The sequence below is a fragment of the Rhinolophus hipposideros genome, assembly GCF_964194185.1.
Source record: "Rhinolophus hipposideros genome assembly, chromosome: 18".
In the NCBI taxonomy this organism is placed as follows: domain Eukaryota; kingdom Metazoa; phylum Chordata; class Mammalia; order Chiroptera; family Rhinolophidae; genus Rhinolophus; species Rhinolophus hipposideros.
The window spans coordinates 33533241-33546773 of record NC_138064.1 but is presented as its reverse complement, the minus strand read 5'-3'; positions in this window follow the sequence as shown (position 1 = coordinate 33546773).

Below are 13533 nucleotides of genomic sequence, written 5' to 3'. Positions count from 1 at the left end.
GAGAGCGGCGCCACGCGGAGCAGGCGGCCGCTTCTGGCCGCAGCGCCACCTACCGCCGCGGAGGAGCGGCCGGCGCCGGCGGTTCCCCGCGGTTGCTCGAAGTCCGCGGAGGGGTTCCAGCCCAGGGCTTTACCACCCACTCGGGGGCAGGCGGGCACTGCTGTTCTGCGCAGCACCCTCACCAAGGCAGCGCATCTCTGTTTGGCCGTGGATTGATTTGCTCCCTTCCATTTCTGATGAGCTGAAATACCCATTCTAGGGAATACAAAGATTATTCCAACGCTTGTTGTGTGTAAGTACTAGGGATAAAGTGATGACCAGGACAGATGTGGTCCCTCAGAGTCGTGTAGGTGGTGAGGGAGAAGACAGTACGGTCAGATGTTGCTAATGAAATCACCCTTTAAGTTGAATTCCATTCATCCATCACCCACACATTCATTTCACGCTAATTTCTGAACATCTATGTCTAATCACTAGGTGACATCACTAGGTGACTGGAAGCTGGCTCTGGGGCAGGACACAAAGATAAGGAAGACACAGTCCCTACCTTCATGGGGTCTGAATATAACCTAGTAGGGAAGATAAACATACACAGGGCCATCTTGACTGCGTGTCATGTCATAATATTGTCAGTACACCACTAAAACTTCAAGGGAGGTGATGGGGCTTCAGAGATGGCGTTATATTTATTATTTATAGACCTGGGTAAAGCGAGGCCCTTCTGGGCCCATCTCAGCACAGTGTCATTAGAAAGTAATTGAAAATTAATTTGAATCTTTTCTGGAATCTCGGAAAATGGCAAAATTGGCTCCCACTCACTATATACAAGAAAACTCCTTAAAATCGTCTTTCCCAGTTTGTCTCCCTTCCTCCCTTTCTCATACTGCATTGCACAACAGATGCTCCCAGCCCCCATTTTCTCTCTCAAAACTTTCCCAAACTCTCTCCAATGCAGCTGTGAGTGGTTCTACCCCCCACTAAACGTTCATCCTCCTGAGTAACCTACTTTGCTTTTTACTGTAAATTAGACCTCCCCAGTTCATTTCTCCTAATCTTCCATGACTTAAGCTGGGGAACTCTCTGATCAAAGACAGGCTTCTCTGTATGCCCAACAAAAAGAAGAGACTTATTGAATATTAAGATTTTTTTTTCATGGCTCAGTTATAGTATTTTTAATATTCAGGCACTTTACAGATATTATTTCCAACACTTAAGATAAGCTTGATAATACCCGTGGGAGAATATAGTGTTTTTCCTCTTTAGCTCTTTCTTATCTTTCACTTTCCTTGGCTGATTAAACAGAATACGGAAATTTCAAAAACTATAATAATGCTGTAAGTCAACACAAGGGTTTATATTTTCTGTAGATGTCTCCCCCTCTGGCAATGTACACAACCCCTCCCCAATGGAACATGGGTTCCAGGGGAGGACAGAGAAACAGGAAAATGACCGAGGAGCATGCAGAGATAATGAAGAATGCCAAAACTATTGGGAGCTCATCTGAGTGGACTCCATAAAGACTGGGTCAGTTCTAGCCTTCTCAGGATATAACTCATAGTGACTCAATAAGAAGAATAAAGAAATGCTTTACACATGTTCTGTATATGTGTGAACACATTTGCCTTCTAGCTATGGACCTACATGCCCTCCCAAATGTTCTAGGCAAGAACAAATGATTACATTCCATTTTTCAGATGAGGAAAACTGAGGCTAAGAGAAGCCAAGTAATTTGACCCAGATCCCATAGCTAGAAAGTGAAGAAGCTGGGGATTCAAACACAGGTATGACAAACTTAAAAGCATGTGCTTTCCTTACAACATCACACTACCTTTGGAGAGGTGAAGGAGAATTGAGAAATGGCATTACCGGTGGACTATGAAGGTGGGCAGACTTCCCACAGAGGAGCTGAGATGGAAGGACATTCCAAAGAGGGAACAGCTTAAGTAAAAGGAAAGGTGATGCAGTCAGAAGTAGCAGCATATACCACACGTGGTATAGGGAAGCAAGGCTGGAAAGGTATATTGGAGCTGGAGGCCAAGGGCATTGAATGCCAAGGAAAGAAGTTTTATTTTATTCTGCAGGCAAACCAATTTTTTTAAAAAGAAAGTGAGCTGTCTTTACTCCCACTGTTTTTTTTTTTTAAAAAAACTTTTATTATTTATTTTAAGTGTGTTTTTCCAGGACCCATCAGCTCCAAGTAGTTGTTTCAATCTAGTTGTGGAGGGCGCAGCTCACAGTGTCCCATGTGGGGATCAAACCGGCAACCTTGGTGTTATGAGCACTGCTCTCTAACCCACAGAGCTAACCACTGCCTCCCAGGCAAACATTTTTGAACAAGGTAGGTACATGGGGATTGATGAAAGGCAAAGCTTTAAATAGTGACATTATTAACAATAATAATAATAATAATAATAATAATAATAATAATTTACTGGGGAAGTGGTTTTCAAATTAAAAAGCATTCAAAGATGAACTCAAATGGCATCTTTAACATTAAGTATGCTTTGATGCATTTGGATCTGTATCTAAACTTAATAATATAGTTTAATTTCATATACCTTTCATTATTGTGTGAACATTAAAAATTTTCAACAATAGAGAAAGACACAGAAACCCCATCCACAAACCCTAGTGTCTGTTCTTTGGGTGGGACTGGAGATGGAAGCATAGCGCAGCAGCCATTGTGATGGTCCAACTATATTAACCAAGAGAGCAAAAGGCAGGAAACAACTTAACTATCCATCCCGAGGGAACTGGCTAAAAGAAGTATAGTATAACCATGAAATGGAAAACTATGCAGGGATCAGAAAGTGATGTACAGCTGTTTGTGCTAATATGGAAAAATGACCACTATACATTATTAAGAAAAAGAATTATAGAACAGTACACAGAATATGAGAGCATTTGCAGTAACAAGAGGATATATTGGTTTAATCATATATAATTGTTGATGTTCAACAATTTCTAACCTATAAGAATGACAATTTCATATGGTTCAACATATATATACATATGCTTGAATATGTCCAGAAAAATTTCTGAAAAGTTAACACAATAAACCCTTAATGATGGTTACTTCATAATAGTATTAGTGGGCTAAAGGGAGGCATAGAAATTTTTATTTTTCACTTCTTTTCTGGTTTATTGTACTTTATAAAAGACTTCTCAACTAATCAACTCCACTTTCTCTGATTCCACATACACCCTGTAACTTCTGGATGTAATTTGCCTACATAGAAAGGAAACAATGATCAGTAAACATGATTATCTTGTGCTCTTCACAGGTATATTTCTCACTATAAAAGACATGAGGATTTTTAAAAACAGAATTGGAATCATGAAAACCAAGTAGCCTTCACTTTAATAAACCTCTGGTTCAGTACTATTCATGGATGAAGGCAGTGGAAGTTACCAAGTAAAATGACTCAGAAAGGAAAATTCCCGATATTCATGAGAGCTTCAACTGAATCAATGCGTTATAGTTTCACTATAATTCTCCTCTTGTTCCATCCTTATTGAGGTGACTCAGAAGCTATAAAAATTTTTGGCCAATTATTTCAAGATGGCTTTTGTTAGCACTGAAAGAGAACACTTTTAATTAAAAAACAAATAGCTCTATTGAGGTATAGTTTACATATAAATAAAATTTACCAGTTTAAAATGTACAGTTTGATGAGTTTTGACAAATGCATACAGTCATGTAACCGCCACTACAAATAAGATACAAAGCAATTTCATTTCTCTAAAAAGTTCCCTTGTGCCTTTTTGCAGTTAATACCTTTCCTTGTCTCCTAGCCCTGGAAACCACTGATCTATTTTCTGTCACTATGTTTTGCTTTTTCTAGAATCTTATAAATGTAATCAAATAGGAGATAATCTTTTGTATCTGACTTCTTTCACTTATCATACTCTTTTGGATTCACCCATGTTGTGCTTATCAATAGCTGTTCCTCTTTATTGCTGAGTAATATTCCATTGTATTTATAAATCAAGTTGCTTATTCATTCACCTTTGATGGACATTTGGGTTATTTTCAGCTTTTGCCTATTATGAATAAAGCTGCTACGAACATGTGTGTGCACATGGTTTTATTTCTTTCAAGTAAATACCTAGAATTTACTCGGGGTGCCAAAAAAATCTATACATATGACTTGTATTCATCTTTTATTATTGGTATATATTATTACAATTTTAATAGTTTTTTTTCCTTTCTTAAAATGTGTATACCTTTTTTGGCACCCTCTGTATTTACATTGCATTGTAAATACACTGAATTAAATTGTAAGTGTATGTTTAACTTTAACTCCTCAACTCTTTGCAAAGTGGTTGTATCATTTTACATTAGTGAGATCAATGGTGAGAGTTTCAGTTGTTCCGCATGCTTACCAATACTTGGTGTTGTTACATTTAAAAATTTCAGTCATTCTAGTAGGTGTGTAGTGGTATCTCATTGGTTTTTATTTACATTTCCCTAATGACTAATGCAGTTGTTCACCTTTTCAGGTTCTTGTTTTTTCTTTATATTCTTTGGTGAAGTGTCATTTCAAATCTTTTGCCCGTTTAAAATGATTTGTCTGAACACCAGTCCTTTGCCAGAATGTGTTTTGCAATCTTTTTCTCCCAATCTGTGGTTTACCTTTTCATTTTCTTAAGAATGTCTTTCAAAGGGCCAGTTTTTAATTTTGAAGTACCATTTATCAATATTTTCTGTTTGTGTCTTATCTAAGAAATTTTTGCCTAAGTCACAAAGATTTCATCTTATGTTTTCTCTTATGATGTGAGATAAGGGTCAAGGTTCAATTCCCTCCCCATATGGATAGCCAATGTCTCCAGAACCGTTTGTTGAAAAGATTGCCCTTTCCCCATTGAATTAATGTATTATTTTGCTAGGGCTGCCACAATGAAGTACCACAGACAGGATGACTTAAGCAACAGAAATTTATTTTCGCACAGTTCTGGAGGGCAGGGCCATGATTCTCGTGAAGGCTCTAGGGAAGAACCTCTCCTTGCTTCTTTTGGCTTCTGGTGGGCTCACGCATTCTTCGACTTGTGGTTGAATGAATAAATGAGTTTCCAATGACTAGATGACTTAAATCGAACTGCCAACACACGCAAACAGATGCATGCGTAGTACTACTCATGGGAGCATTGTTTCATATGTTGAAAACTGGGGGTAGGGTGGGGAGAAATATCTATCACTAGAGGATTGGCTAAGTGAATTATAGTACATTTATACAATGGCACTCTATACAGCCACAACAGACGGTGATGTAGATTTGTATTTATTAAAATGACAAGTTATCCAAGAGATTATGTAAAGTAACAAACAATCCCTAAAGCAGAACTTTTTGAATGGGGTGTACAGCCATCTCCATGCTATAAAATTATATTCATGTATCTTGCATGTATCTATGTAAAGCTAGGTATCTAGAAATTATCAAAATGTTAACAGTGATTTTTACCTATAGGGTGGGACTTAAAGTAATAGTTTTCTTTGTAGTGTTTGCATTCTTGAAGCATTTTATGGTGAGCATGTAATCATTTTATTTTGACAGTTACATACAAATTGTCTGGTCACAGGAAACTCACTCACTGATTCATTCAACACGAATTGAACTTCTACTGTTTCAGGCCCCTCTACACCCCAGAGCATGCAGTAGTAGTATTTCTTTCTTATGGGGTATATGCAATCTTATTCCAGAACTGTTTGGAGCTGACCACACCATTTACTTCTTTTCACCTGGAGATAAGAATGACCTGAGGAAACAAGATACAGTTTGAATGGCATGTTCCAGAACGCCTGGCACTGGGAGGATTCACTGAACGCTAATTGCCTCCCTTCTCCTCTTGAACATGCCATTTTTGCTGCACTGTATCACAATGAAATCCAACAAGAGTCTGTTATCAATCATCACTGTTGAACCAATGCCGCTTTACACTTCTGCCTCTCTATCAGATGCTCTTTGAAAGTTGAGGCCAGTCGTAGATGTTCAGTGAATATGAGGAAATGTCACTTTCCTTAGCAGCATTCTGAATACACTGCCGGAACAGATGTCATTTTCCAATGAGGAATCCTGGAGACCACAGGAGGTACAGCATTCAGAAGAATGGGCTCCATTCCAAGTGCTGATATCTCCTCTTGGCTGACACAGTGCTTCTGAAAATTTTCCACCAGAGAGTGAATTGTATCAAGGTACGTCTGGTGGTGTAGTCTAATGTAGTTATTGAAGTCATCAGATTTATTTGAAGTCATCTACATTGTTTTAAAATTTTGAATTTTGCATTCTAGTCCACATTTTTTATGTATTTTAAAAATAGCATCTTTCTTTAATACAAACCCATTTTTATCTTTCAAGTCAACTTGATGCTCAAGGAAGGGTAGACCTTGTTTATCTAGCTTCCTATTCTCCCTTACACATCCCAGGTTTCTGGGAGCCCCAATTTGAAAAGTGTAGGCTCTGTTTTTGTTCTTTTCTTAATTAAAACATTTTCAATTAGTTTCAAATGTTACTATTTTTTTTTTTGAGATTTTATTGGGGAAGGGGAACAGGACTTTATTGGGGAACAGTGTGTACTTCCAGGACTTTTTTCCAAGTCAAGTTGTTGTCCTTTCAGTCTTAGTTGTGGAGGGGCGCAGCTCAGCTCCAGGTCCAGTTGCCCTTTCTAGTTGCAGAGGGCGCAGTACGGCAACCTTGTGGTTGAGAGGACGCGCTCCAACCAACTGAGCCATCTGGGAGCTCAGTGGCAGCTCAGCTCAAGGTGCAGTGTTCAATCTTAGTTGCAGGGGGCGGAGCCCACCATCCCTTGGGGGACTCAAAGAATTGAACTGGCAACCTTGTGGTTGAGAGCCCACTGGCCCATGTGTGAATCGAACTGGAAGCCTTCGGAGTTAGGAGCATGGAGCTCTAACCGCCTGAGCCACCGGGCGGGCTCCACTATTTTTGTTCTTATTCACACTTAAATAAGGACAGAATTCTTCCACTTAGATTTGTAATACCTTGAAATTACAATGCAGAGCAGGGGCCCCAAGCTGCACTGCTGATAGGAGGAAGCAGCTGTATTAGGACTTTTGCTGTAATTAATAGAAATTTACTTAAGCTACCTAAGTTGAAATAAAAAAAAAAAAAAAAAAAAAAAAACGCTGGAGGCAGATTTCATTATAAGGGTATGGGGTATTTCAGAGCCCAGGGGAACAGAACCAGAAGGTTGTCTGGATTCCGTCTCTGCACATTTTCTTCTGTCTCCACAGATTGGCTCCATGATCCTCTGTGCCCGAGTCATGTGGCCACCATTAGCCCTGAATTTATAGGTAGCGGTTCCAGATGTGTAAGCAATTGACAGTCAGTCTCTTGGTCCCACATCCCCGTGGAATAGTCTGGTTGCTCCATCCGCTACGTCTAGGAAAATGACATTTGCAGAACAATATGGCCTCCTAGGGCCCATCTGGCCATGAGGAGTTCTTGGTGTTCTTTCCCAGAGAACAGGGAAGTGTAAATTGGGCTGACACCGCAAAGGGCAAAATCAGTGGGAAAGGCCTACTGGGCTTTTAATGGAATGAGTTTCTAAGTTAGTAGAGCAGAAATAATTAACTGAAGCACCTTTTTGTAGAAAATGGATCTACTTTGAAGAAAATGGTCCAGTTATACACGTTAACAAACCGTAAGAAGCCCGTGGCTTGTAAACATGTATAACTATGACTGACCTCTTAATAAATTAGACTTTCAATGTCTCAATAAAGATCAAATTCTTGACTCTCCGTATTATACCTCCTGAATAATTTCATACAAGTTTTTTAAATTAACATGAAATTTAGGGTCTGTTAAAAAAAAATTAAGGCAAGTCCTAACGAGAGCTCCCAGGAAATTCTGGGGCACTAATTTAAAAACACCTGATATTGTACACACAGAGAGAGGAATATATGTACCAGAAAGCCACTATGGTCCCATTTTTGGTTTGTTGTGCTCGGTCGATCACTCTACATCTGTAATATAAGTGACTGAACAAAAATGGGCAAACATTACAGAAATTATCTCCCTCTTTAAAACTTTCAGTGGTTTCAACCACTGAAGGTCATATTAAGCTCTTCGTGATATCACCTCCTTGCTCCTTCACACCCTTACCCACCCACCTCTAATTGTTTTCAAACTTTAAGTCATGGCCTATTAGTGGGGTTGTGAAATCAATTTAGTGGGTTGCCACCAGTATTTTCAAAGAGTAGAGGATAATAAAATAGGAAAGAGAACACATGTGGGGCACATCGCATCCTTTTGTGAAATGTAAGTTTCTGATATATGTACATGTGCGTCTGTGTATGTGTACCAGATCATGCTGTTAGATTATATTTCTTTCTATAGGTTATGATCCAGATGTTTGAAAGCCACTGCTCCAGGTGCAACCTCACTGATCTTCTGGCTCTCTCAGAATTGCATGCCTCTGCACACAAAGTATTTTTCCTTGTATAACTGGCAAACATTGACTTTGGATTCTGAATCCACTCAGGCATCATTTCCAGTGTGAAATCTTTGCTCATTTCCAGGTTATCAGCAATTAGTTACACAAACCTTTTTCACAGACTCACTCTGTAAGCTTTGGAAAGGCCATCCATGCCTTACTCATTTTTGGGTCTTTGGTGTTTCACACAGTCAACTCCTAATAGCTTAGTAAATATGTTACTGAACCTCTAAGCTCAATGAGCTGCCATTTACTTTTTTTTTTGTACATTTGAAGCCTGAAAAGGAGTCTCTTAAAACAAAAGTTTAAAACATATTCTGCCCAAACTTATTTTATTATACGTTACTTTACTCACTGTAATTATAGTCATTTTACATCAAGGTAAACAGAAAAATAGCTAGGATAGTAATTCATCTCCAAGAAAGCAGTTTAAAATTGCTGTTTTTATTACTTTTATTTGCTACCAATATTTTTATTGTAAGAAATACAAAAGGCATGGCAAATATACAAACCATTTTCTCTTTGTGCTTCCATTTAGCTTGTGTGTAAGTGAAAACAATGAACTGGACAGTGATATTTCAACACCAATTCTTAAAAAACAATAAATTCAATTATCTGACAATAAATACCTAAATTTGCATTCTAGCACCCAGTAAGACATCCAGTTTCCAAAGGATTATTGATCTGTAACCCTCTGAATTTCCTGACATGTTACCTTTGCTATTGCAGCAGTCACCATCGGCAGTTCTGCCTCTCCAAGGAAATCTGAAGAGTAAGGCGATGCTAGCATGGCTATCTCAGACCTCAGAAACCCTGGGTCATAAAGCATGCCTTACTTGAGCTACTTTTAAAAACAGAATGCTAGGGATGGGGTATTTAATGTAAGTTTTGGTGCTCATTGGATTACATATTTTACATTTCACAAACATCTACTTTTCTATTTTCGTCTTCAGGTGAGAAAAGTCTCCATCATCTGACCTGTATTTTCATCTATCTAAAGGGAGGGAAGCAAGATCCTTCAGCTCAGGGCGCTATGAAGATGGTAACTGTACAGATAAGCTTTGTGTCCTCTTTTTTGGGGGGGGTGAGGAGCCTCAGGAGGGCTTTCTGGATGGACTGGAGGGATGGTCACTAGAGTGAGATGGCCCTCCCATTCTGTGCCCGAGGCCATTTTTCTTTGCGGGCTAAATGATCTGGTTATGTAGGGGAGGTCCCTGCTTTCAGAGAGCTGCACTGTGCTAACACTTGGGGAGAGCACAGGGTGTATGTACCCTGTGAAGAGGGCTACCCAGGTGAACTTGCCAGGCCAGTGTGGTCACTCTCAATCTTGTGTACAGAGAAAGCGGCACAAGCAATATTTAACACCAAACCATCTGCCAACATTCTTGTAAGACTGTGTTCCAGGCAGTGAATTTCCACACTGCTTCTTTGACCTGAGGAACCCAAAGCACCAAAACAGAGCATTCTGTAGCAGTATGAGCAAACGGAATGAGAGTAATTTTGCACCTTTAAGGAACATGCACCCTTGTAAGTCTGTACCCTGATATTAAAACAGTGGAATGAGTTTCAAGTATGAAGAAATACAGTAAAAGTACAGCCTGTAAATGGATAGGAAACAGCAGCCTGGAATGTGGTGTATATTCTTGGTTAGTTTTTGTCTTTGTACCACAGCCAAAACTGAATGCTCTGTGTAGAATGACTGGTTTTATAAATCAAGATATAGATAAAGATGCCAGAGGGCATTTGTGATTGGTGTCGTGAGTACACTCTGTGCCCAGCACCAGGAACCTTCTCTTATGACTGTTGCCAGCCGCAGGTCAAGTAAGGATGGTGGCCAAGCCTGAGGAGGCACACCTGTGATGCCTAAAGCATGTCTCATTATGTTCCTGATGCCCACCGAGCAGTAGAGGGAATAGAGAGCACCACGTGGACTGGCCAAGATGGGGGCAGGGAGCACTTCAGAGGAAGGGGGGAGGGATGCAGAGGATGGGCTAGTACTCGTTACCCTGGGCTGCTTCACACAGTCTAGATTAGTATCTGACATGCACACGCACAATCTCTACATCTCCAGAACTGTGATTTCAAACACAGAAACCAAGAAATCAAATGTCCAAGATTTGTTTTCTACTTTTAGAAAGATACAAGTGTTCTTTATAATACAAGTTTTCTACTTGTATTATAAGACAAAAAAAAAACAACTAAAAAACAAAAACAAAAACTCACTGGGTGTGACATCCTTGCCGAAACCTAGAAGGAAGTTTTAACTAGGCCCTATGGGAATGCAGAAACACTAATGCATTTTACACATCTCAGAAATGATAATCCTATGACCCTCTCAGTTCTAACCTGTACCCTACGGGAACCGATATTGTGCTTTTCTTAATACACACAGCGCTTCTATACTGAACACTTGCCGTTTAACCTTCAGCTCAAAACCTAAAATACCAGAAATGCAACAAGGTTTTGAGGTGCTTGGGAACTGTTGGTTGTTAAAATCCCACTGTTGATTATTGTACATGCAATCCTTGTTTTTATTACCAGACGGACTCTTCTGTACAAAACCAAGTTGCTTGAAGCATGGAAACTGGGACTTCTCCATCTGACACATTCAGGAAGCCTCAAGGCACAAGCTGACAGTTCTGCTTCTACAGAAAACTCACACTGCTCTCCTTTCGACAGTACTACCTGTTCCCATTAATGCACACAACACCTACAAGGGCAATAGATCACACGAGGGAAGCTTCTTCTCAAGGCCAGACATGAGGCACTGCCCAGGCACCTGTCTCTGCTTGGCACCTACTCCGATGGCCATCTGGCAGAGTTCCTAAATTAAGGCAGTATCTGATGCTTTTCTACCTGTAGTTTTTATTTTTGTTATTTTCACACTATACTATATGCATATTTGACAAAAGAACAATCACCAAGTCCTTTGCTTTAATTCCTTTACACATGATAAAACACCTAGACACAAAACACTATATATCTATAGACTCAAATTCTATTATCATGTTAAAATGCATGCAGCTTATTTGGGGGTTTAGTATAATTTTTATTTTCTTAGCTCTGTCAAGACAATGATTATGAACATTAAATGCATATCCTATTGTGGTCTGCCTTCAGTTGCACTTTCACAGGACTAGTGTGATACAGAAATAAATAATATAAATGAATAATAATAGAAATAACTTATGCAAACTTATGCAACTTGAAATAGAAACTTCCCACCTTGTTAAGTGCTACGGGTAGTTGATGCTATTCATTCCATGTATTAACTAATACATTACTTGTCATAGCGAAATAAATGAATGCAAAGTAAGTGAGGAACTATAATAGTCGTTTGGAAATTGTTGCAAACACAGGACCAAAACGAGAAGATGTATAATGCACTTGGGAGGGGAGGGGGTTCAAGAAATGTATTGTTGCTAGGATCTATTATTCAGAGACTTCAAGGTCAGAGTTGCTGGTGATCACAGACATATTGCTAGCTAATAGGTACTATTGCATTTCATAATACTTAAAATCAGAAACTTTCAAGTGAGGGTACAAAGGGTATCTTCAGGATTGTAGGCTAAGCACCTCAATGGAATCTGGCCAGAAACCACAGAGAGTTTGAAATTAAGTGAGTAAGCGGCTCTATGCTTGTTGATTAGTGCTGCGGTTGTAGTTCTTGGTAGCAGTATGTAGTTATGTGCCTCCCTGTAAGAAAACCTACATTTGACAATCCAAACTCCTGAAACAGAGAAGGGTTAATTATTTTCTCGACAAAACAAACGTCCTCTCAACAGGAAAATCCCCTACTACATGAGATAATTTGCTTACATACCTTTAATTACTTAACAAAGAAAAAAAGAGAAAGAAAAAAAAATTAGGAACAAAAGAGTTAGGAGCTTTTGCCAACTGAGGCTGAAGCAGAAAAATAAACAAATTTTCAAAACAAAACTTTCCAGGCATATCTTGTGCCATCATATACGTAGAATGACAGAAAATAAAAAAATAAAAAATCTTTCCTGTAATCATACATTTTCTCTTAAAAAAAAAAAAAACCCAAAAAACAAAAACAAGAAAACAAAGAACTGAGCTTAGAGCTTGAGAGATGCCTGATAGTTTCAAACAGAGTAGCATCTCTTTATACCCGAACTTTCGGAGAATTGTGTTGTACTTACTTATGCACAGAAGGCACACGTCTGCTTCTAGGGACATTTTACTTCCTAAGATTGCAGAACAGATGCCTCTAAGACAGCAGCAGGGAACGTGGACCTCGGACAGTTTCCCGCCGGGTCCCTACATCATTTTAGCACTAACAGGTGAGCAGCGGACCGGGCCCAGACAGCTCCGTCTACTGCCACTCTACTGCCGAAGGGGCGGGGTGACGGTGCAGCGCACCCGCAAGGTTTTCAGGTGGGAGTGAAGTTTTAAACACAAGCAAATGGAATTGAGTCTGGCCCAACTGATAACAAACTCAAGGTTTGAATTCGGCCTTAGATAGTAACCTACTTCAGGGGGATTTTAAGCAGAGGGATGAGGCTGACGATTTCTCAAAGCTTTTGACAGCCCCTGGTGTGTGCGGTAGTTTGTCAGTACGCATTACCGACACTCGCCTGCTGGTTAGTGTGTAGGAAAGCGAAGCAGGCACAGGTGAATTTCTGCCACTCAGAAGGAATAAACTGCCTTCTGTTAGGTTGCGCTGAGGACATTCTGAAAAATGTAATTTGCTTCCTCCTGAATTTCAGTGACACAACTGAGGAAAGTGACTTCTAAAATGAACTCAAATCACCTGGGAGTTAATGGCTCTCTGGGCAGAACCGAGAATTAAAACAGAACCGAGAATAAGAGCATATGGATATCTATATCTTTATCTAAAATAAAGTTGCCAAAAAACTTCAAAAGTGGAGAAATTAAAGACTTGTGTAGATATACCACTGCTAAATTATTATAGTCACGTTTAGACAAAATTTTTAAAAGTTAGAATTTCTTGCGAATTTACACTTGTGAGTACACAAATGTAAAAATTACCAGGCCTTTTAGTATTTCAGGGCTGTTTCAGCATAGCCAATTCTCTAGAAAAAATAGTTTTGCCATTTA